The 22,856-nt window shown below is 40.6% G+C and overlaps 2 protein-coding genes across 2 annotated transcripts in view; one reads left to right on the forward strand and one right to left on the reverse strand.

Moving 5' to 3' along the window:
* Positions 1 to 21,150, forward strand: part of KDM1A (lysine demethylase 1A) — a 132,346-nt gene extending 111,196 nt beyond the window's left edge. Inside the window, exon 22 of the mRNA XM_053575513.1 lies at positions 20,807 to 21,150. The gene's annotated coding sequence lies outside the window, so the exon portion shown is untranslated. The remainder of the gene's footprint in view (positions 1 to 20,806) is intronic.
* LUZP1 (leucine zipper protein 1) overlaps positions 1 to 22,856 on the reverse strand; it is a 90,876-nt gene that overhangs the window by 37,308 nt on the left and 30,712 nt on the right. The window lies entirely within an intron of this gene.

Below are 22,856 nucleotides of genomic sequence, written 5' to 3' on the forward strand. Positions count from 1 at the left end.
TATTAACAAATGGAAGAACATACCATGCTCATGGATGGGAAGAATCAACATTGTTAAAATGTCTATACTTCCCAAAGCAATCTACCTATTCAATGCCACTCCTATCAAAATACCAACATCGTACTTTCAAGATTTGGAAAAAATGATTCTGCGTTTTGTATGGAACTGGAAAAAACCCCGTATAGCTAAGGCAGTTCTCTGTAACAAAAATAAAGCTGGGGGCATCAGCATACCAGATTTTAGTCTGTACTACAAAGCCATAGTGCTCAAGACCGCATGGTACTGGCACAAAAACAGAGACATAGACACTTGGAATCGAATTGAAAACCAAGAAATGAAACTAACATTTTACAACCATCTAATCTTTGATAAACCAAACAAGAACATACCTTGGGGGAAAGACTCCCTATTCAATAAATGGTGTTGGGAGAACTGGATGTCTACATGTAAAAGACTGAAACTGGACCCACACCTTTCCCCACTCACAAAAATTGATTCAAGATGGATAAAGGACTTAAACTTAAGGCATGAAACAATAAAAATCCTCCAAGAAAGCATAGGAAAAACACTGGAAGATATTGGCCTGGGGAAAGACTTCATGAAGAAGACTGCCATGGCAATTGCAACAACAACAAAAATAAACAAATGGGACTTCATTAAACTGAAAAGCTTCTGTACAGCTAAGGAGACAATAACCAAAGCAAAGAGACAACCTACACAATGGGAAAGGATATTTGCATATTTTCAATCAGACAAAAGCTTGATAACTAGGATCTATAGAGAACTCAAATTAATCCACATGAAAAAAGCCAACAATCCCTTATATCAATGGGCAAGAGACATGAATAGAACTTTCTCTAAAGACGACAGACAAATGGCTAACAAACACATGAAAAAATGTTCATCATCTCTATATATTAGAGAAATGCAAATCAAAACAACCCTGAGATATCATCTAACCCCAGTGAGAATGGCCCACATCACAAAATCTCAAAACTGCAGATGCTGGCGTGGATGTGGAGAGAAGGGAACACTTTTACACTGCTGGTGGGACTGCAAACTAGTACAACCTTTCTGGAAGGAAGTATGGAGAAACCTCAAAGCACTCAAGCTAGACCTCCCATTTGATCCTGCAATCCCATTACTGGGCATCTACCCAGAAGGAAAGAAATCCTTTTATCATAAGGACACTTGTACTAGACTGTTTATTGCAGCTCAATTTAGAATCACCAAAATGTGGAAACAGCCTAAATGCCCACCAACCCAGGAATGGATTAACAAGCTGTGGTATATGTATACCATGGAATACTATTCAGCCATTAAAAAAAATGGAGACTTTACATCCTTCGTATTAACCTGGATGGACGTGGAAGACATTATTCTTAGTAAAGCATCACAAGAATGGAGAAGCATGAATCCTATGTACTCAATTTTGATATGAGGACAATTAATGACAATTATGGTTATGGGGGGGAAACAGAAAGAGGGAAGGAGGGAGGTGGGTGGGGCCTTGGTGTGTGTCACACTTTATGGGGGCAAGACATGATTGCAAGAGGGACTTTACCTAACAATTGCAATCAGTGTAACCTGGCTTATTGTACCCTCAATGAATCCCCAACAATAAAAAAAAAAAAAAAAAAAAAAAAAATTAGCTAGGCAAGGTAGCATGTGCCTATAGTCCCAGCTACTTGTGACGCTGAAGCAGGAAGATCACCTGAGCCCAGGAGTTTGAGGCTGCAGTGAGCTGTGATGACTACACTCTAGCTGGGGCTACAGAACAAGACCCTATCTCAAGAAAAACAAAAATAAAAAAACCATAAACCCTAGGCCTTTGTCCTGAGGAAACATAAGACAAAGAGCCCAGAGCAGCCATAGATAATGAGAAGTTAGACAGAGAAGAGTCTCAGGTTCTGTGTAAAAATTCTGCCAAAGACCTCAGCTAAGGACTCAAGAACTGGAACTGAGATCTGAAGTGTCACCCACTGCAGGTGTGACAGAGTTTGCAGTTTTGAGTCTGAGTTAATTGCTTGCTAAATTAAAAACATCAACAGAAATTAGATTTTCTATAACATATTATACACAGTGTACAGAATACAATTTCAAATTACATAAAGAGGCAGACAAATTAAACCTATTTGCAAGAAAAAAGACAATCAGTGGAAGGCAACTCCAAGATGACCCAGATGTTGAAATCATCAGGCAAGGATATATATATATATATATTTTTTTTTTTTTTTTTTGGAGACAGAGCCTCAAGCTGTCACCCTGGGTAGAGTACCGTGGCATCATAGCTCATAGCAACCTCCAACTCCTGGGCTCAGGCAATTTTCTGCCTCCGCCTCCCAAGCAGCTGGGACTACAGGCGCCTGCCACAACACCTGGCTATTTTTCGGTTGCAGCCGTCATTGTTGTTTGGTGGGCCTGGGCTGGATTTGAACCCGCCAGCTCAGGTGTATGTGGCTGGTGCCTTAGCCATTTGAGCCACAGGCGCCAAGCCATCAGGCAAGGATATTAAATGCAGCTATTATAACTAAGCTCAATGAAGTTAAAAAATAAATAAATGCTCAAAATGAAGGGAAAAAGTAAATCTCAGAAGAGAAATTAAAAAAAAAATTAAGTGAAAAATTTCTGCAGGCATGGTGGCTCACACCTGTAATCTCAGCACTTTGGGAGGCTGTGGGAAAAGAATCACTGAGACTAGAAGTTTGAGACCAGTCTGGGCAACATAAAGAGGCCCCATCTCTTAAAAAAACAAAAACAAAAACTTAAAAATTAGCTAGGCATTTTGGCATCTGCCTGTACTCTCAGTTATCTACAGAAGGCTGGAGCAAGAGGATCGCTTGAGCTCAGAAGTCTGAGGTCACAGTGAGCTATGAGCACCACTGCACTCCACCCTGCATGACAGAGTGAGATCCTCTCCCAAAAAGAAAAAAGTGAAAATGTTTAAACAGAAATAAAGTATCTAAAACTTAAATTTGAAGCCTAACCACCACTTAGCTCTGCTGTTTCCTCTCCTAACAAGTGGTCTACTACCGATAAGATTCTTTGTCCATGTTTGTGAAGTTTAGCGATAGAACCACACGTCTAAAATTGTTATTCACTTGCTTAACCTGCCTTGGCCAAATTGGAAGAACATGCTGGGTCCCTTTAACCTCTAGGAGTCTGTGACTAGAATATCGAGGGGCCACAGGTATGGCAAATGTAGTTAAACAGCAAGTCATAACAATTATCTAAGGAGGAAAAAAACAAGAGCTTTTATTACCTAATTTAATCTTCACGGTGACTCTAATCAGACTCTATCATCATGTTTATTGTATAAATGAGGAAGAAACAAAGGCTCAAAGTCATATAGCTGGTAAGTGGTAAAGTGGGTTCTCACCCAGCATTTCTGCTCCAAATTTTGCTTTCTCCTCTCCATTATACTATGTCTCTAAGGAGTTATCTCTCAGATCTTACCCTCAGGAAAGCCAGTCCTGATCCACAGCCCAAACATCACAAATTCTGCATGAAGTTGGTGAGTAGGTTACTTGTTCATTTTGTCACTCATTCACTTATTCATTCAAATATTGACTGCCTACAGGGGGTTAAGCTCTACAATAAGACTAGGGATAAAAACAGAGTAGAAACAGACCTGTCTTCCTGGCATTTATAATACTATACAAAAGAAAAACATTGTTTAGAAATATTACTAAATATAAATTATGTAACACATAATCACAAAGAAATAGACTCAACTCAGGGAGGTTGAGGAAGGCTCCACTAAGTGAGAATGTTCCAAGTAGAAGAGGCAATTAAGTGAGTCTGAGGAACTAAGAGCAGATCTGAGTGGCCTAAGAATGAAGAACCAGTAAAGCATGAGGTAAGATGAGGCTGGAGAGGTATGAAGAGAGCCACAGTATTCAGACCCTGGAGGACAAATCATGGATTTGGATTTTTTTTTTTTTTTTTGGAGACACAGCCTCAAGTTGTCGTCCTGGGTAGAGTGCTATGGCATCACAGCTCACAGCAACCTCCAACTCCTGGGCTCAAGTGATTCTCCTGCCTCCAACTCCAAAGTAGCTAGGACCACAGGCGCCCGCCACAACACCCGGCTATTTTTTGGTTGCAGCCGTCATTGTGTTTGGCGGGCCGGGGCTGGATTTGAACCTGCCAGCTCAGGTGTATGTAGCTGGCACCTTAGCCATTTGAGCCACAGGCGCCAAGCCTGGATTTGGATCTTTATTCAGAGAGCTATTGGAGTCACTTAAGTGTTAAATAGGGTAAGACATGTGCATTTCAAAAAGGTCATTTTTGCTTCAGTATTATGGATAACAGAAGATGGTGAGAATGACACCACTTAGGAGCATATTTTTAGAGTCTAGGAGAGATGATGACAATAACAGCTAACAGTAACAGACACATACTATGTTCCAGACACTGTTCCAAGTATTTTACGTGAATAAATTTAATTTTATAACAATCCCGTGCAGACAGTTTTATTCCCATCTTATAAGTGAGAAGACAAATAATTTAACTGAATTACACAAGCCCTCTTCATATTCTCACCTCCCTCAAATCAGTCCCTTGCAAATACCTTTAATTCACTCACCCCCTTCATCCTCAAAACTAACTTCAATCCTACCCTTTTCCCCCAAAAATAAGACAGTGTCTTATTTTAAGGTGTGCTCCCAAAGATGCGCTAGGTCTTATTTTCAGGGGACGTCTTATCTTTCCTGTAAGTAGGTCTTATTTTCAGAGGATATCTTATTTTCAGGGAAACAGGGTAGTTAAGTCAAACTGACAACATCTGTAGTCCTACACCAGAGCAGCTAAGTGCCACTAACGATAACAACCACAATGAGTACTATCATTTTAAATTTATCACCACAGATTTCAAACCAGTCCCCTGACAGCAATCCTGCTACTTTTCATCTACAAATTCACTTTCCCACTAAAATGACTTTCATACCTTTCTCTTCATCTACTCTTTGGAGAATGGTCCATATAGAGACACTTGGCAGCAAGGAGGCTTAAGGAGGCTATTGTAGTAGGGCAAGAGGTCAGTAGCTTAGACTACTGTCAAATAGGGGATATAGGAGAGCAGAGAGATTCAAGAATATTGGGAGGTAGAGTTCCCAATAATGTCTAACCCCCATCAGCTGATGACTCAGTCACCAAGAAACAACATTCAGACCCTCATCTTCTTCCCTCCAGACCTAACAACATGCCAGCATCTTGCTTTCCTAGAGTTACGATGAAGACCTTTATTGATAAAAAAGGTACAACTTTTGTATCTATTATGAATCCAGTTCCCTCTCATCTTCATATGCATTATCCCTGCACATTCTATGATTACTTTTCTTATAGGCTTGTGCCCACCAACATACAAACATGGTCTAGAAGAGTGCTATTCAAATGTGGTCCACAAAACAGCAGTGGCTCACAAACTGTTACCTCTATAACTGCAGAAATCTAGAGTAAGAACAGAGACATTTGTATACCAAGTTGACATTGATACACTATCCAAGCACTAGAGTCTTCTCAAATAGTCTAGATTAGTAAGGGTATTTATAAACTCACAGTGAGTCACATGCTGCGTATGTACAAAGCATACATTGTAGTGCCACATGAAGGTCCCTGAGAGATTAGAAAAAAACTAATTGGTCCTGCACCACAGATAGCTTGAGAACCCCTCCTCTAGACCAGCACTTATCTAACTACAATGTACATTCAAATCAGCTAAAGGGTCAGCACCCACAGCTCAGTGAGTAGGGTGCCGGCCACATAACACCAAGGCTGACAAGTTCGAACCCCACCCAGGTCTGCTAAACAACGACAACTGCAACCAAAAAATAGCCGGGTGTTGTGGCGGGCACCTATATAGTCCCAGCTACTCTGGAGACTGAGGCAAGAGAATAGCTTAAGCCCAAGAGTTGGAGGTTGCTATGAGCTGTGATATCACACAGCACTCTACCGAGGATGACATAGTAAGACTATCTCAAAAAAAAAAAAAAATCAGCTGAGGATCTCATTAAAATAAAGACTATGATTCAGTAGGTCTGGGCTGAAGGCTGAGATTCTGTATGTCTAAGAGGTTCCCAGGTTGATTTAGAGATCACATTTGAGAAGATATTAGACTTTCTCATCTTAAAAAACAAAACAAGCAAAAAAAAGAAAAAACTCTCCCTTGATCTCACACCTCCTCGATTTTTTTTGTTTGTTTGTTTTTTTGAGACAGAGCCTCAAGCTGTTGCCCTAGGTAGAGTGCTATGGCATCACAGCTCACAGCAACCTCCAACTCCTGGGCTCAAGCGAGTCTCCAGATGCCCACCACAACGCCTGACTATTTTTTGGTTGCAGCCGTCATTGTTGTTTGGCAGGCCCGGGCTGGTCACACCTCCTTCTGGCTACTCCACTCCACTGTCTCTGCTCCTCTTTGCAACAATACCTTCTCAAAAATTTATGTATATTTACATTTATCTTCATCTCCTAACCCCTCATTCTCTCAGTTCATTCCAGTCAGCTTCTTTCTACCTTCAACATTCCACTGAAAATGTTCATCAAGGCCAAAGACCTCAACATTGCCAAGGCAGAGACTTCTTTGTCTCTACCTTATTCAAACTCTAAACAGCATTTAATACAATTACTGCTCTTTCTCCATTAAAACACATTCTTCCTTGGTTCTAGGATATCATACTTCCCTAATCTTCCTAGCCTACTGGCTGATCCTTCCCATTCTTCTTTACTGGCTTCTCTTCCCCTGCTCAATGAAGGTCAGTCCTGGGATCTCTTTTCTTTACCTGTACCCTCCTTTCTTTGGATAATCTCATCCAGTCTCAGGACTTTACAGGCACCGAGCCAACTTCTAAATTTTTATTTTCAGTACTGACCTCTCTGAACTCCAGAGGCACGTCCAACAGTCTCATATCTCTACTGCTGACATCACAATTTCACATATATTTATTTATATACATATTTTCTTGATGGTATCCACCTTCCATGCTTCTCTCCTCAAACCCATTCCTCTCTGAATGTTTTCCATCCACCACCATTCACCCAATTTTTTAAGGTCAAACACCTTAAATCATCCTAAATTTTTCTTTCCCTCACATCTCACATGTAAATCAGAAAGTCCTATCAACTCTACTTCCCAATATTCTTGAATGTTCCCGAATCCCTCTGCTCTCCTATATCCCCTATTTGAACAGTAGTCTAAGCTACTGGACTCTTGCCCTCCTACAATAGCCTCCTTACTACCAAATGTCTCTATATGGACCATTCTTCAAAGAATAGATTAAACTTCTAAAAATTTAATCAGATTAAGACACTAGCCTATTAAAACAGATGAACAAAAAAGCCTCTAATGGCTTTCCATTGCACTTAGAATAATCCAGAGTCCTCACTGTAGCTTCCAAGACCTGTGAGATCTGGCCTCTACCTACATACCTTTCTAATCTCATTTCCTAACAGCTCCTCTCCTGGAGTTTTGTAACTTTAGTTCCAGTTAAGGAACTTTGTACTAGTGTTGCCTCTTTCCTTTGTACAGCTGGCTCCTTTTGGTCACTCAAGGATCAGCACAAATTTTACCACCTCAGTAAAGCTTTGCCAGCCAACATAAAGTAGCTCCCAACATCTTATATATCCACTGACTTATGCTTACCTTAGCACTTAACCTTATTCGGTATTTTCTTTTTATTTACTACTTGTCTCTCCCCCTACTCCCACCTTCACCTTCTATCCGGCTCATCACTAGCTCCTCAATGCCTAGAACAGTGCCTGGCTGACAATATACTAGATGGTCTATAGCCAAGAGGAGTGATTTGGGCTGGAGACATAAATTTATGAGTCATAAGCATAGAGGTGTGGTTACTAAAGCTGGTGGGGCAGATTGAGATCACCCAAAGAGAGGGTCTACTATGAAAAGACAGGAGGACCTGGGGAGTAGAATATTTAATAGCTACAGAAAAGAGGATGACCCTGCAAAAACAACAGAGAAGTAGGAGGAAGAATAGTATTATGTCATGGAGTCATGGGAAGGGTGTTTCTGGAAAGGAGTGGTCAACATCAACATCACAGAGAAAATCAAAGACTAAAACTATCTGTTGCATTTGGCTTCACGGAAGGACATTAATAACCTTCATAAGAGCTGATACAGTGAAATGATAGGGGCAGAAGCCACACTGGGGTGGGCTGAGTGACTCTCATGAAGCAGTGAAATTTTGCCTGTGTGAAAGTGAAGGTGGTAACAGAATATAGTTGAGGAGGGTTTTTTTTTTTTTGACGTTTTTCTTTAATGGAGGCGTTCTCCTAGCCCTGTCACATGTACAAGCTGCAAATCCTAGTAGGTAGAAGTCACCCAAAGGTTTCAAATCCTTTTACCCTCCCACTCAACTTAGAATGCAACTTCCCTTGAACTGATTCCTGAGTGCCCACAGCATCAATGTAGAAGCTTTTGTTTATATAAGCATTTCACCTCCCTTATTTTAATAGATAAAAATACCCTTCTATATACTTTTTCTTGGTGCTGTCAAGAATATAATACTGGTCTGTACATACTAAAGGGCCTAAGTAAAAAAGGTTTTCTGCTGCCATTTTAAATTGAAGGAATATTTTGTGGGGTCATTATTATTTCTACCCCTAGCAATAAGTTTCTTTCTATTTTATAACTTCTTTTTTTAATTGTTGGGGATTCATTGAGGGTACAATAAGCCAGGTTACACTGATTGCAATTGTTAAGTAAAGTCCCTCTTGCGATCATGTCTTGCCCCCCCGTCCCTCTTTCTGCTTCCCCCCATAACCTTAATTGTCATTAATTGTCCTCATTCTATTTTATAACTTCTAAAGACTTCCCTCTATTTCTATAACACACTCTCTCCACCTCTGCTTACTGTACAAGCAACATACTATAATGGAAAAAGTACACACGGTATTGAAATCAGAGGATCTGGGTTCTAACCCGATTCAGTCACATAAAAGTTTAAGGTAATTAAACTTTATCTCAGTTTCTTCAACTGAGATTATACTTCAGCTGAGAGATTATACCTAAACTTAATGGGACTGTTGTAAGGATGATATAAAAATATACATTAAATGCCTAAGCACATAAAGGACTGGAATAAAATAAATTCTACAAATATAAATTCAATTTTCTTTCGTTATCATTCCAATAAAGCCTTATACATGTTTATTTAGTTTCTCTTTCCCTCTATCCAGGTGCATCAGGAAGCCCTTAGAAAAGAAACCTTGAAAAACTAACTTGCCCAGTTCCAACAGAAATAATTTTAAAGAAGTACTAGGACGGGTGGGGTCCAAGGTGTAACAAAGCAGCAGGTAAAAGGGCTGGGAAGATGCTCCAGTCAACAATCAGGCTCCCTGTAAGTTCTCTGCCTCCTCACTCCACTGTCCGCCCCAAGTTTCTTTTTACAGCAACAACTGGATCTATCTCTTTCATTTAGTGAGTCACACTTGCCAACAAGTCTCAAGTCAAAGTCTTCAGTATTAAAAACAAAAGCAGCAGTCACACTTACATACCAGGTAATACAATGGGGTAGTGAAGCCTGAGTTCTTGTCTTGTCTCCCCGATTTACTAGTTCTGTGACCTTGCAGAATTATTAAAGTTTCCTCATTTATAAAACAGAAATGACAGTATGTCTTGTCTACAAGATTACAAGGACCAAACAAAAATGAATGTGAAAGGACTCTGTACACTACAAAACACAGTTATTGTTATAGGTACACAAAGCAGTCTACCTTTTTGACCAGTTTAAGTCTTAAGTTTTACTTAGACTAGAATCCTCAGTTCCTAGACTAGGATCCTCAGTTCTAGAATATTTGTGATCCAAAGATGCTTATTTCCAAGTTCCTCTCTTCCTTGCAGCTGCAACTTTTATATTCTCCTTCTAAATTTCACTTGATTCCCTTATCTTAGCAAGATTCCTTGAACTTCTCTGACCAAATGGCTCTATGTCTCCAAAATAACCACTAGACCTGATCATCTCTAATTGCCCTTCCAGTTCTAATATTCTAAGCCTTTCTGTCCTCTATGCTCTAAAGCACTCTATTCCATATCTCTACCCAAGCAATTTCCATAATCTATCTTGTGTTATATTTATCTTACATCATCTCCTAAGGTAAAAGGCAAAGGTAGGTTGTCCTACTGAGTTTTATATTTCCTACAGCATTTAACATGGAGTTTTGTACACAGAAAGTATTTTTAAAGTATTGGTTGAATTGATGAGATGCTAATTCCTCATTTTTGTACTTACTGTCCATACCACATAATAATTATAGGCTATCTTCTTATTTTTTCATATTCTTTCTGGACCTCTATTGGCTTGGCATAGAGTGAAATACACAGTCAATATTTTATATTTTTCAACCACTTGGTGACTAGCTCACTTCTTGATCAAGGTGAAAGAGCTTACAGGCAATCAATCTATCATATCTATGACTGTTGACAACTAAATCTGGTTATTTATGTACATGAACATGACACTGAAACATATTAATACTAGAGTTATTACACTGATAGAGGCAAATGAAATGCAGGAGTTGAGAGGCCTTTTTCTCCCCAATGCTATCAATAATATGGTAAAAAGACAAACATGTCAGAGCCGGGCGTTGTGGCGGGCGCCTGTAGTCCCAACTACTCGGGAGGCTGAGGCAAGAGAATCGCTGAAGCCCAGGAGTTGGAGGTTGCTGTGAGCTGTATGATGCCACAGCACTCTACCGAGGGCTATAAAGTGAGACTCTGCCTCTACAAAAAAAAAAAAAAAGACAAACATGTCGATAATCAGCAGACCTGAACTGTAGGAAGTGGGCAATCTTCTGAAATGGCTCCCAATGAGTTCCACCTTCTAGTGTCATGTTCTTATGTGGGTCTCTCCTCTTGAGTGTGAGCTGGACCTAGTGACTCGCTTCTAATTAAGAGAATATGGCAAGAATTGTGAGATATCACTTCTGACATTAAGTTATAAAAGACTGTGACATCTTGCTTGCTGGTACTTTCTTGCCACCTCTTGCTTGCTTTGATGAAACTAGCTGCTAACCTGGAGAGGGCCCATGGCAAAGAACCGAAGGTGGCCACCATCTAAAACCAGCAAAGAACTGAGCTCCTCAGTTCAACTGCCCAGGAAGAACTGAATCTTGCCAACAACCACAGAAGCATCAAAATAATATAGGATAAAGAGGATGGGGTATAATGAAGCAAGACTGGCCATGAGTTCTTTTTATTTTATTTTATTTTTTTTGTAGAGACAGTCTCACTTTGTCACCCTCGGTAGAGGCTGTGGCATCACAGCTCACAGCAACCTCCAACTCCTCAGTTTAGGCGATTCTCTTGCCTCAGCCTCCCAAGTAGCTGGGACTACAGGCGCCCACCACAACACCCGGCTATTTTTGTTGCAGTTTGGCTGGGGCCGGATTTGAACCCATCACCCTCAGCATATGGGGCCCTACTCACTGAGCCACAGGCACCACCCTGGCCATGAGTTCTTTTTTTTTTTTTTTTTTTTTTTTATAGAGACAGAGTTTCACTTTATTGCCCTCGGTAGAGTGCCGTGGCATCACACAGCTCACAGCAACCTCCAACTCCTGGGCTTAGGCGATTCTCCTGCCTCAGCCTCCCGAGTAGCTGGGACTACAGGCGCCCGCTACAACGCCCGGCTATTTTTTTGTTGCAGTTTGGCCGGGGCTGGGTTTGAACCCGCCACCCTCGGTATATGGGGCCGGCGCCCTGCTCACTGAGCCACAGGCGCTGCCCTGGCCATGAGTTCTTAACAATTGAAACTGTGGTTAATGAGTACTTGGAGGTTCAGTACTAAGCAGAAAGGACGGAAGGGTAGATAAAACCCAAGAGTTCAAGGGTCCTTCTAATCCTGACAATCAATGATCCCATGGTATCACAAACCTATGCCATAGCTACTCCGACCTTCCCTAGCTTTCCTGTACTGGATATATACCATTTCAGTCTATGCCAGTGACCAATGTTATCACTTTTTCACAGAAACTCTGTTGAGCACTGATGAGTTACTGAACTTTAAGTTACTAAACTTTCAGTAACTGATGAACATTATTTAGACAATTTGGTTCTAGTAAGTAAAAAAGAATGAAGCGATAAGATGGCTATTGCTAGAAGGTAATTGGCACAAACTAGGTGGAATCATTCTAGGGCTTCCTAGTGTATGAATCCATCATCTGTTGCATTTTATTATGATCTGCCATAGGACATGCCATTCCCCAGCTTCATGGGTATTTAAACATTTCCTCCCAGTGCCGGGTACAAACTTTTTTTTTTTTTGTAGAGACAGAGTCTCACTTTATGGCCCTCGGTAGAGTGCCGTGGCCTCACACAGCTCACAGCAACCTCCAACTCCTGGGCTTAAGCGATTCTCTTGCCTCAGCCTCCCGAGTAGCTGGGACTACAGGCACCCGCCACAACGCCCGGCTATTTTTTGTTGCAGTTTGGCCGGGGCCGGGTTTGAACCCGCCACCCTCGGTATATGGGGCCGGCGCCTTACAGACTGAGCCACAGGCACCGCCCCTAAACTTTTTTTGTTTTTTTGGCTGGAGCCAGGTTTGAACCTGCCACCTCTGGTATATGGGGCCAGTGCCCTAATCCTTGAGCCACAGGTGCCGCCCCAGACTTACTTTCTTAATCCCTCAAAGTTTTCTTTCATGAAGCCTCAAGTATCTGAATTACTATGAATGAATGATTCATTTTCTAATGTCCAGTTTTATTCAGCCAATTTTTAAAAATCTTAGTCTGTAATTCTAAGAGAAAACAACTTCAAGAGGAAGAAAAAATCATATCTGCTTTTTCTCTTCAGTCCTTAATTCATGGGTTAAAGAATCAATTTTGAAAGTTTCTACTAAATGAGAAGATTTATGTGATCAAGTGAAATTGATAGAGAGACAAATGGGAACTTAGTTAACTAGACAAGTTTACTCATTCTTCCTAGGGGTATACTGCCACCTACCATTTCTATTGTACAAGATATCCATGTTCTAATCTGCCATCATTGCTTTAAACACCCAACAATATTCATGTTCAACTCCCTACCCCTTACCCTCCCTTTAAGAATCATCTTCGGGGCTTGGCACCTGTGGCTCAGTAGTTAGGTCGCCAGCCACATACACTAGAGCTGGTGGGTTCAAATCCAGCCCGGGCCTGCCAAACAACAATGACAACTGCAACCAAAAAATAGCCAGACTTGTGGCGGGCGCCTGTAGTCCCGGCTACTTGGGAGGCTGAGGCAAAAGAATCGCTTAAGTCCAAGAGTTTGAAGTTGCTGTGAACTGTGACACCACAGAGCTCTACTGAGGGCAGCATAGTGAGACTCTGTCTCAAAAATAAATAAATGTGTCAAAATCTTGAAAACTACTAAATTTGGGATCATTGTATTAGCCTCCCTTCTTTGTGTATTTTTAAAATTCTTCATAATAAAAAAAACTTTAATGATAATACCTAATACAACCACTGTGGTTTGGCAGTATCTACCAAACTTGATCCAGCAGGGAATTATAAACCCTACTGACCAAACAACCCCTGAGCATATGAATTAGTTATACACAGCTAATTTATAGTTATATGTGTTTTTGTATTTTCTTCAATAGTTTGCACTGTCTATTGTTTTCTCCACATCATTCTAAATTCTTAAAGAGCACAAGTCACAGCTAGTTAATTTACATCCCCTCTTGTACAATGACCATATAGTGCCCAAACCAAAGCAGGACTACAAACCTTGTTTTTCTGACCTAGTAACTTAGTGGTTACTAAAAAAACAAACTTTTTGTTTGTTTGTTTGTTTTGGTGTGTTTTGTTGTTTGTTTTTTGAAACAGGGCCTCTCTCTATTGCCTGGGCTAGCATACAGTAGCATCATCTTTGCTCACAGCAACCTCAAACTCCAGAGCTCAAGGGATCCTCCTGCCTCAGCTGGGACTATAGGCACATGTCACCACACCTGGGTAATTTTTTGTAAAGATGGAGGGGGGTCCTCACTATTGCTCAGGCTGGTCTTGAACTCCTAGCCTTAAACGATCCTCATGTCTTGGCCTCCAAAAATGCTAGGATTATAGATGTGAATCACTGCACCCAGCCTGACCCAATAATTTATATAAAGTCTTACCCAAATTCAAAAATTAAAATAAGAAATAAACAAGTTGACATTCTTCAACTGAATAACATATATAAAATCTACAGTCTCTAAGAAACAAACACCAAAGGACACTCAGCACCTGCAGTGGTCCCAGGCACACATTTGAGTGGGCACTCAATAAAGATATCCTGGATGAATGATAACTGAGAGCTTAAAATCCTTTAAAAATCACTTAAGGGGCCAGATGAAGTAGTTCATATCTGTAATCCTAGCACCCTGGGAGGCCAAGGCAGGTGGACTGCCAGAGCTCAGGAGTTTGAGACCAGCCTGAGCAAGAGCAAGACCCCAACTCTAAAATATAGCCAGGCATTTGTGTAGCCATTTGTAATGCCAGCTACTACAATGGCACTTGTCAGTGTAGTAGCTGGCACTTGTCTCTCAGCTACTGAGACAAGAGAATCACTTGAGCCCAAGAGTCTAAGGTTGCTGTGAGCCAATGACACCAGAGCACTCTACCAAGGTCTCAAGGGCAACATTGTGAGACTCTCAAAAAAAAAAAAGGCACTTAAAGCAGATTAAAGTATCTAAAACAAGAACCCAAACAGATTAATAGAAAATGGCTAGTTAATTGGAAAAACAGCCAATTGATTCTAAGGCAGTTCCACCCTAAGTCACCACAAGTGAACACTCTGAATTTAAGCACTACAGTACACCTACAGCAGACATCTACACCCCAAGTGAATGCATTAGGCAGGGGCCCAGTGTGCAGGTTTTCTCTGCTCAGACCAGCAGCATCTCAACCAGTAGCAACTCACTCCCTTCCCCCATTATTTCCCACTGCCAATGCCCTGAAGCCTAGCCACAGACTTGCAGGGGTTAAACCAGGCAGTATGAAGAGTTAGGAGGAAATGAACATGCCACCTGACACTTTTCTGGCATAGCCTAAGCCGATTAGTTTAGGTTACAAGCACAAGTGCAAGATTCCAGTACACTGATGAAACTACTCTTTTTTCTGCAAACTAAAAATAACCTATTTATCAATATGAGAACATTCCTCAAGGATTTCTGTCCTGCCGGCAACCCAAAGTTCCACTTCCTCAAATTCTTCCTCTAGTCTAGAGCCTTACTGGATCAAGTCTTCACATTCCTCCAGCTTCCCCACTCCTTATCCTAACCTTATGAACACAGTAAGAGACCTAAACTCCTTTCCTCCTTCATGCTTTTAAAGTTTCTTTTCCCATAAGCGAACATGTGCAGAACTTTGTGGCTCCTGCCCCATGTAGACACAACTAAAAGATGGGCTGAGCTACAGCAAAGAATAATGAAAAGCAAAGAAAAAATGAACAACAAGACAGAGCATGCTCAGAAAGTCAGCTAAATGCTTTTCATTCAGGAAGGAATGGATGGAGCTCCACTGACCTAGAAGAAAACAGCATAAAGGCAAATAGTGTCCAACATAAAGCTAGACTACTTTATCACCTTATACCACAGTCATTACGCTTGCTCTGGACACAGACTCATGTCCAAATAGCTCTGAGTACCTATAAGAATCATTAGGCTGGGTGGTGCCTTTGGCTCAAACGAGTAGGCCACCGGCCCCATATGCCAGAGGTGGCGGTTCAAACCCAGCCCTGGCCAAAAACTGCAAAAAGAAAAAAAAAGGTCCAGAAACATGGGCCTAAAAAAAAAAAAAGAATCATTAGGCTATCCTAGGAATAGTTTCAGGGGAAACAAACTTCAAAGCTGAACAAGCTAAGCTTGAACTGCAGATTTTCCAGTCATTCACAGCTGAGACAGGTATTCAAATCATACGAATTATGAGGTAGGAATTCCAAGGAAACTAGAAAACAATGCACTCAGTGACTCTCCCTGTTCACAGGCTCTGAGGTAAGCCTTATCCAAAGGCAAAAACTAACCATGGACTTTGAACTTCCTTGTTCTTTGCAACAGCATCAGGAAAATGACACAATGCTGTGCCACTTTATATAGACCCAATAGTCAGTCACTTGGCATACACATTAATGTGCTTCCTATATATATATATATCTAAGTTTCAAGTAATTTTCTCATTCTTATCTTTTTACATCTATTTTACATCTCTTTTTCAAAAATGAAACAAAAAACGGGCAGTGCCTGTAGCTCAGTGGGTAGGGCGCCAGCCCCATATACCAAGGGTGGCGGGTTTGAACCCAGCCCCTGCCAAACTGCAACAAAAAAATAGCCAGGCATTCTGGCGGGCGCCTGTAATCCCAGCTACTCAGGAGGCTGAAGCAAGAGAATCACCTAAGCCCAGGAGTTGGAGGTTGCTGTGAGCTGTGAGCTGTGATGCCACAGCACTCTGCCACAGCACTCTACAGAGGGCGATAAAGTGAGACAAAAAAAAAAGCTGGCTTATCAGAAAAAGATTCACCTGAAAAAAAAAAACTTAGCCTGAGACCACCCAATGTACAATGCACTGTGCTACAGTTGCAACACAGAATCTATGCTGTGTGCAAGAGCCAAGAGTGAGTTTGAAACTGCAACCCTTCATCAAACAGTATTAGAACAAAGTCAAAGACTATTAAAGCTGGAAAGATCCTTCCTTACAGAGCAATCATCTAGTCCAGCCTTTCATTTTAAAGATGGGAAAAATAAGGCCCAAAGAGAAGAAAAAGAGGACTGGAGGAAAAAATAAGGCCCAAAGAGAAGAAAAGGTTGGACCTAGGATTTAAGTGTCCAGACACCCTACTCTCCAACTAGTGACAAAAATTCCATCCAATCAACTTTCCTAAGGAAACAAGATCACTTAGAAGATACCCCGTCCTCCCAGTTCATTCATTTTCTGAATCTGCATCTATTATCTATATGTAAACCACGTATCAGAATTGCAATTCAATTTTACATCTGTAAGTGATCAGGGCTATAAGGGTTTCAAAGAATACAAGTGCACACGCAGCAATAATATTAGCTGAATAAACAGATTTAGAACACAAGTGACTAACATAGGTAAGATTTCAAGGGTGCACGCAACAGCTACAGGGTAAAGTCTAAATTCTTTAATCTAAAATAAATAAATAAAATAAATTCTTTAGTCTGTCATTCAAACTCATTATCTTTTTCCTTCCGCGGACATACTGATCTACTCATTTCCTGAAGACAAATTTCTTCATGTTGTAACTTTGCCCAAATACTTCCCTGCCTAGAATGCCCTTCTCCATCTCATCTATCTACTCAAGAAACAATTCAATGCTATCTCCTCTTTAGTGGAATCCTTCACACCCACTCACTGCTCTTTAACACCTCTCTTGTTGAACACCAACTGCTATTTAGCATATAAGCATATACTACAGATACATTGTTCCCCTACATAGTAAACTCTGTACACTAATAACAACGCAAGATTCCTTGAAGGTGTAGAAATGTCATTTCTTTGTGTTCCTACCCATAAGATATTATGAATTATTCAATAAAGATCTGTTTAAAACAGTCACATACCAATGGGAGAGTCAGGAATAGTCTGTTTTCCTATGTCCCTGACCCTCCCCCATTGGTTTGCATCTGTTAAGAAAAAAAGGAAAGGAGGGAAAGGAGTATCCTCAGGATCCACCCAGCTAATAGTTTCTTGAAATCAGGCTCGGGAGCCTGTGGCTCAAGCAGCTAAGGCACCAGCCACATACACCTGAGCTGGCAAGTCCGAATCCAGCCTGGACCTGCCAAACAACAATGACAGCTGCAACCAAAAAAAAAAAAAAATAGCATGGGCGGTGCCTGTGGCTCAGGGAGTGGGGTGCCGGTCCTATATGCCGGAGGTGGCAGGTTCAAACCCAGCCCCGGCCAAAAACCACAAAAAAAAAAAAAAAAAAAAATAGCTGGGCACTGTGGTGGGCGCCTGTAGTCCCAGCTACTTGGGAAGTGGAGGCAGGAGAATCGCTTGAGCCCAGGAGTGGGAGGTTGCTGTGAGCTGTGATACCACGCACTCTACTCATCATGACAGCTTGAGACTCTGTCTCAAAAAAAAAAAAAAAAAAATTTCTTGAAATCAAGCCCTTATCAATGGCCTGAATCCTTTAGCTATTTTATGGAGTACAATTTGTATTCTTTAGTGGTTTCCCATCTCTTAAAAACCCTATGAAAGCTAGTTATTACCGTCCCCTCCTACTTCACCTCCATCTTGTTCTTCCCCCACTCTCTTTGGTCCTTCTCTTCATTCATTGCTCCTTACACATCGGCCTCCTGGGTCCTCACTAGATCAGCGCATTTCCACCTTACTTTCTACTTAGAGCTTCCTCTGCCTTCCCCCAAATATTCCCATGGCTGCCACCTCCTTATAATTCAAGTCACAGTCCAAATATCACTTCCTCAGAAATGCCTTAGCTGCTTACTAAAATTGCACTCCTCTCATCGGTATTACGCACTACTGTATGAAGCCATCATTTTTCTCTATCTTTATCCAAAATTACTGTTGATATATTTACTGCTTACCTCTCCCAACTAATATGTAAACTCCATGAAGGCAAAGATTTTTTTTTTTGAGACTGAGTCTTACTTTGTTGCCCTCGGTAGAGTGCAGTGGTGTCACAGTTCACAGCAACCTCAAACTCTTGGGCTCAAGTGATCTCCTAAAAAGCAAGAACATTGTTTTCTACTACTACTTCCACCACAGCACCTAACATACTACATATCCTGGAATCAGCAAATAAATGCTCGAGTAATGAGGACAGACATACAGTCTTTCCTTTTCTGTCAAACCCCTCTGGTTATATCTTTAAGTCAAAAGCTGTTCATTATGTACCTACTGTGAGTCAGGCACTGGGCTAAGCATCATTCTGATTTCTCACTTTTTCAATTTATTATTCTCCTCACTGATATTCTGAAAAGTCTAACACTTGATCATCAACTGTAAGCCCTGACACACCCTCTCCCTCTCCTCTGGTAACATTTTATTAACCAGTGAAACACAACTAATTACAGCTACCTGCAGGGCATCATATAAACATAGTAGTTACTTTTTTTTTTTTTTTTTAGAGACAGAGTCTCACTTTATGGCCCTCGGTAGAGTACCGTGGCCTCACACAGCTCACAGCAACCTTCAATTCCTGGGCTTAAGCTATTCTCTTGCCTCAGCCTCCCAAGTAGCTGGGACCACAGGCGCCCACCACAACACCCAGCTACTTTTTGGTTGCAATTTGCAGGGGCCGGGTTTGAACCCGCCACCCTCGGTATATGGGGCCGGTGCCTTACCGAGTAGTTACTTTTAATGTAAAGAGACAAGGCAGAAAACTGTACTGTACAATTATGTGTCAATCTCTCATCTATTATTGTTCTTCAAAAGAACTTTTTTTCTTTTTTTTCCTTTTTGGCCGGGGCTGGGTTTGAACCCACCACCTCCGGCATATGGGGCTGGCACCCTACTCCTTTGAGCCACAGGTGCCACCCCAAAAGAATATTTTTAAAAAACTATAAAAGACATTCCTGAGAAATGTGGAGACATTCTAACATGGACTCATAAGAAACTTTTTTCAATGAGTAATAATGGTATGTGGTTATATAGAGTAGATTACCTTTATTCTACAGAGTTATACATCTATAGCTTACCAAATAGTTCAGGAAAGAAAAATTTTTTTTGTTTTTTTGAGACAGAGTCTCACTGTGTGGCCCTCTGTAGAGTGCCATGGCGTCATAGCTCACAGCAACCTCAAACTCCTGGGCTTAGGTGATTCTCTTGCCTCAGCCTCCCAAGTAGCTGGGACTACAGGTACCCACCACAATACCCAGCTATTTTTTGGTTGTAGTTGTCATTGTTATTTAGCAGGTCCAGGTTGGATTCAAACCTGCCAGGTCCTGTGTATGTGGCTGGTGCCCTAGCCACTGAGCTACAGGCACCAAGCCCAGGAAAAATAATTTTGATATACAGAAATTCAAATATTAATAGCTACATAAGTATCATAAGCCAAACAGTTAACAATTTTTCTATCAACTTTTCTGTATGTTTGAAAATCTTCTTAAGAAACTGGTAGGGGAAAATGTTTATCTTTATTATGTGCATGTGTCTAGCTGTAACTACTTGGTTTTTAATGTAAGCTTTTACATATAATTAGATCAAAATTGATCCAGAGAATACTACAGGGCTCAGCTACTAAAATATAAGAAATATTAATAAAAGTGATAAGGAATAGAGAACAACTACCCAAAGCCAAAGATAACATTCTGTCCAACCTAGGTTAGGTCTCTTTCTCTTAAGCAGCCTTGGGCTCAGAAGAGAAAGATGCTGTATTTTGGAACCCTGCTTCTAGAAGGCAGCTGTTCAGCACAACACATGCAGACCCAATCTTTCAGGCTCACCCGCTCAAGGAGACAACTCTATGATGAGAAACTAAACCACAAGATCACATCTGTGCAGATTTATATGCACAGGGCTTTCTTTCTCTCTGTTTTTTTTTTGCAGTTTTTGGCCGGGGCTGGGTTTGAACCCACCACCTCCAGCATATGGGGCCGGCGCGCTACTCCTTTGAGCCACAGGCGCCGCCCTGCACAGGGCTTTCTAAGCTCACAAGCATTTTGAAAAGACAATTTGGTTATCACTGCTTTTATTACTTAAGGAGATACTGATACTTGAGAACTATAATCACAATCACCAATGTAATAATGATTCAAGAAGAGATTATCAGAGGACACTAAACCCATTTGTTTGGAAAATAGGATATTTACATTGTCTCAAAGTCATTCCACAGATTTCTTTTTATTTTTCCAGAGATGGAGTCTCTGCTGCCCAAGATGGAGTCCAATGTTACAATCCCAGCTCAAGCAATCCTTCTGCCTCAACTTCCTGCACCAAAACACCCAGCTACCATAGATTTCTTACAAAGGGGAGCGGGCACCTTTATTATGAAGAAATCGAACTTACCAACAACGGTAATGGGACATACTGATATTATGTGCCTCCGAATATGACACAAGGGGAAGTGCATAGCATTATCTATGTAGTACTTCTTACCAAAAATGTTTACTCTGAATCTGAACATAAGAAAACAATCAAATCCAATATATAAGACATTATAGCTGGCCTGGACTCTTCATTAGGAAAATGTTATTAAAAGTTACACAAAATTAAAGTGACCTATGATCAGGGGTCTACAAATTAAAGTTTTATTGCACACCATGTTTCAATGTTCAAATGTCACTTCCTCAGAAATGCCTTAGCTGATAATCCTAACTAAAGCTCCACTCCTCTCATCATATTACTCTCTACTGTATGAAACCAAAATTTAAGTATTGTTTATAGCTGCTTTTCCCTCACAAGAGACAATATATCCCACAAAGCTGAAATTATTTACTATCTGGCTCTTTACAGAAAAAGTTTGCTTCCCCCTACTCTAGATTAAAAGATAAATGACAACCAAATTTAACAAGAGATCCTTAATGTGAATTCTGAAGGAGAAAGGAAGTTATAAAGGATATTTAATGGAACATCTGGGGAATCTGAATATGAACTAATATTAGATATTGTTATACCAATATTAAAATACTTAGGAGTGACAGGTCATGATGTATGCAACTTGCTTTCAAATGTTTCAGCCAAAAAGAAAAAAATCAGATAAACAGATAAAGCAAATGTGAAAAATATTAACAATTGTGAATCTGAGCCAAGATCAGTTCTTGATCTTAATGGACAAGATCTTTACACTCTTGAAAATTATTGAAGACCTTGGGCAACGCCTGTGGCTCAGAGGAGTAGGGCGCTGGCCCCATATGCCAGAGGTGGCGGGTTTAAACCCAGCCCTGGCCAGAAACTGCAAAAAAAAAAAAAAAGAAAGAAAAAGAAAATTACTGACGACCTCAAAGGGCTGTTGCTTATGTAGATTATATCTTATCTTTACTACATAAGAAATTAAAACTGGGGCGGCGCCTGTGGCTCAGTGAGTAGGGCGCCAGCCCCATATGCCGAGGGTGGCGGGTTCAAACTCAGCCCCAGCCAAACTGCAACAAAAAAATAGCCAGGTGTTGTGGTGGGCGCCTGTAGTCCCAGCTGCTCGGGAGGCTGAGGCAAGAGAATCGCGTAAGCCCAAGAGTTAGAGGTTGCTGTGAGCCGTGTGACGCCACGGCACTCTACCCGAGGGCGGTACAGTGAGACTCTGTCTCTACAAAAAAAAAAGAAATTAAAACTGAGAAAATGTAAAAACCTATTGATTTTAAAATAATAAACCCATTATATATTAACATAAATAACATTTTTATGAAAAATACCTGTATTTTCCACAAAAAATTTGACGAAAAGAGTGACACTGGTCTTACACTTCTGCACCTCTTTTTAGCACCTCTTTTTAATGTCTGCTGCTGCATTCTCCTATCTAGTATATTTAATCATTGTAATAGCATGTTTTATTTGAAGCATAGGAAGAAAATCCAACTTTACACAATATGTATTTGGAAAGATGACTTTTTAATAATCTTTTAAGATAGTTAGATATTCTTCAATAGTATACCATAACTTGATAAATGGTTATTTCTTAAAGGTTAATTGTACTGTGGAATTAGCAGCCATAAATGAACTTTTCATACTCTGTAATACAAAATCCATTGGTCTATTTAACACTTTGAATGGATCTTTTACCCAAGCATGACACTGTTAATACAGACACACATTGATCATTTGGAAAATCCTGGGTTCACTAAGTTGACAAATATTCAAATCTTTAAAATGTCAACATTTTATTATTCAATATCAAAACAGCACTCTTGTTAATATCACATCAAAAAAGTCTTAAGTATTGGGAAGCTGCCTACGTTTCAGTGGCAAATAA

This window comes from Nycticebus coucang, chromosome 22 (assembly GCF_027406575.1).
Source record: "Nycticebus coucang isolate mNycCou1 chromosome 22, mNycCou1.pri, whole genome shotgun sequence".
In the NCBI taxonomy this organism is placed as follows: domain Eukaryota; kingdom Metazoa; phylum Chordata; class Mammalia; order Primates; family Lorisidae; genus Nycticebus; species Nycticebus coucang.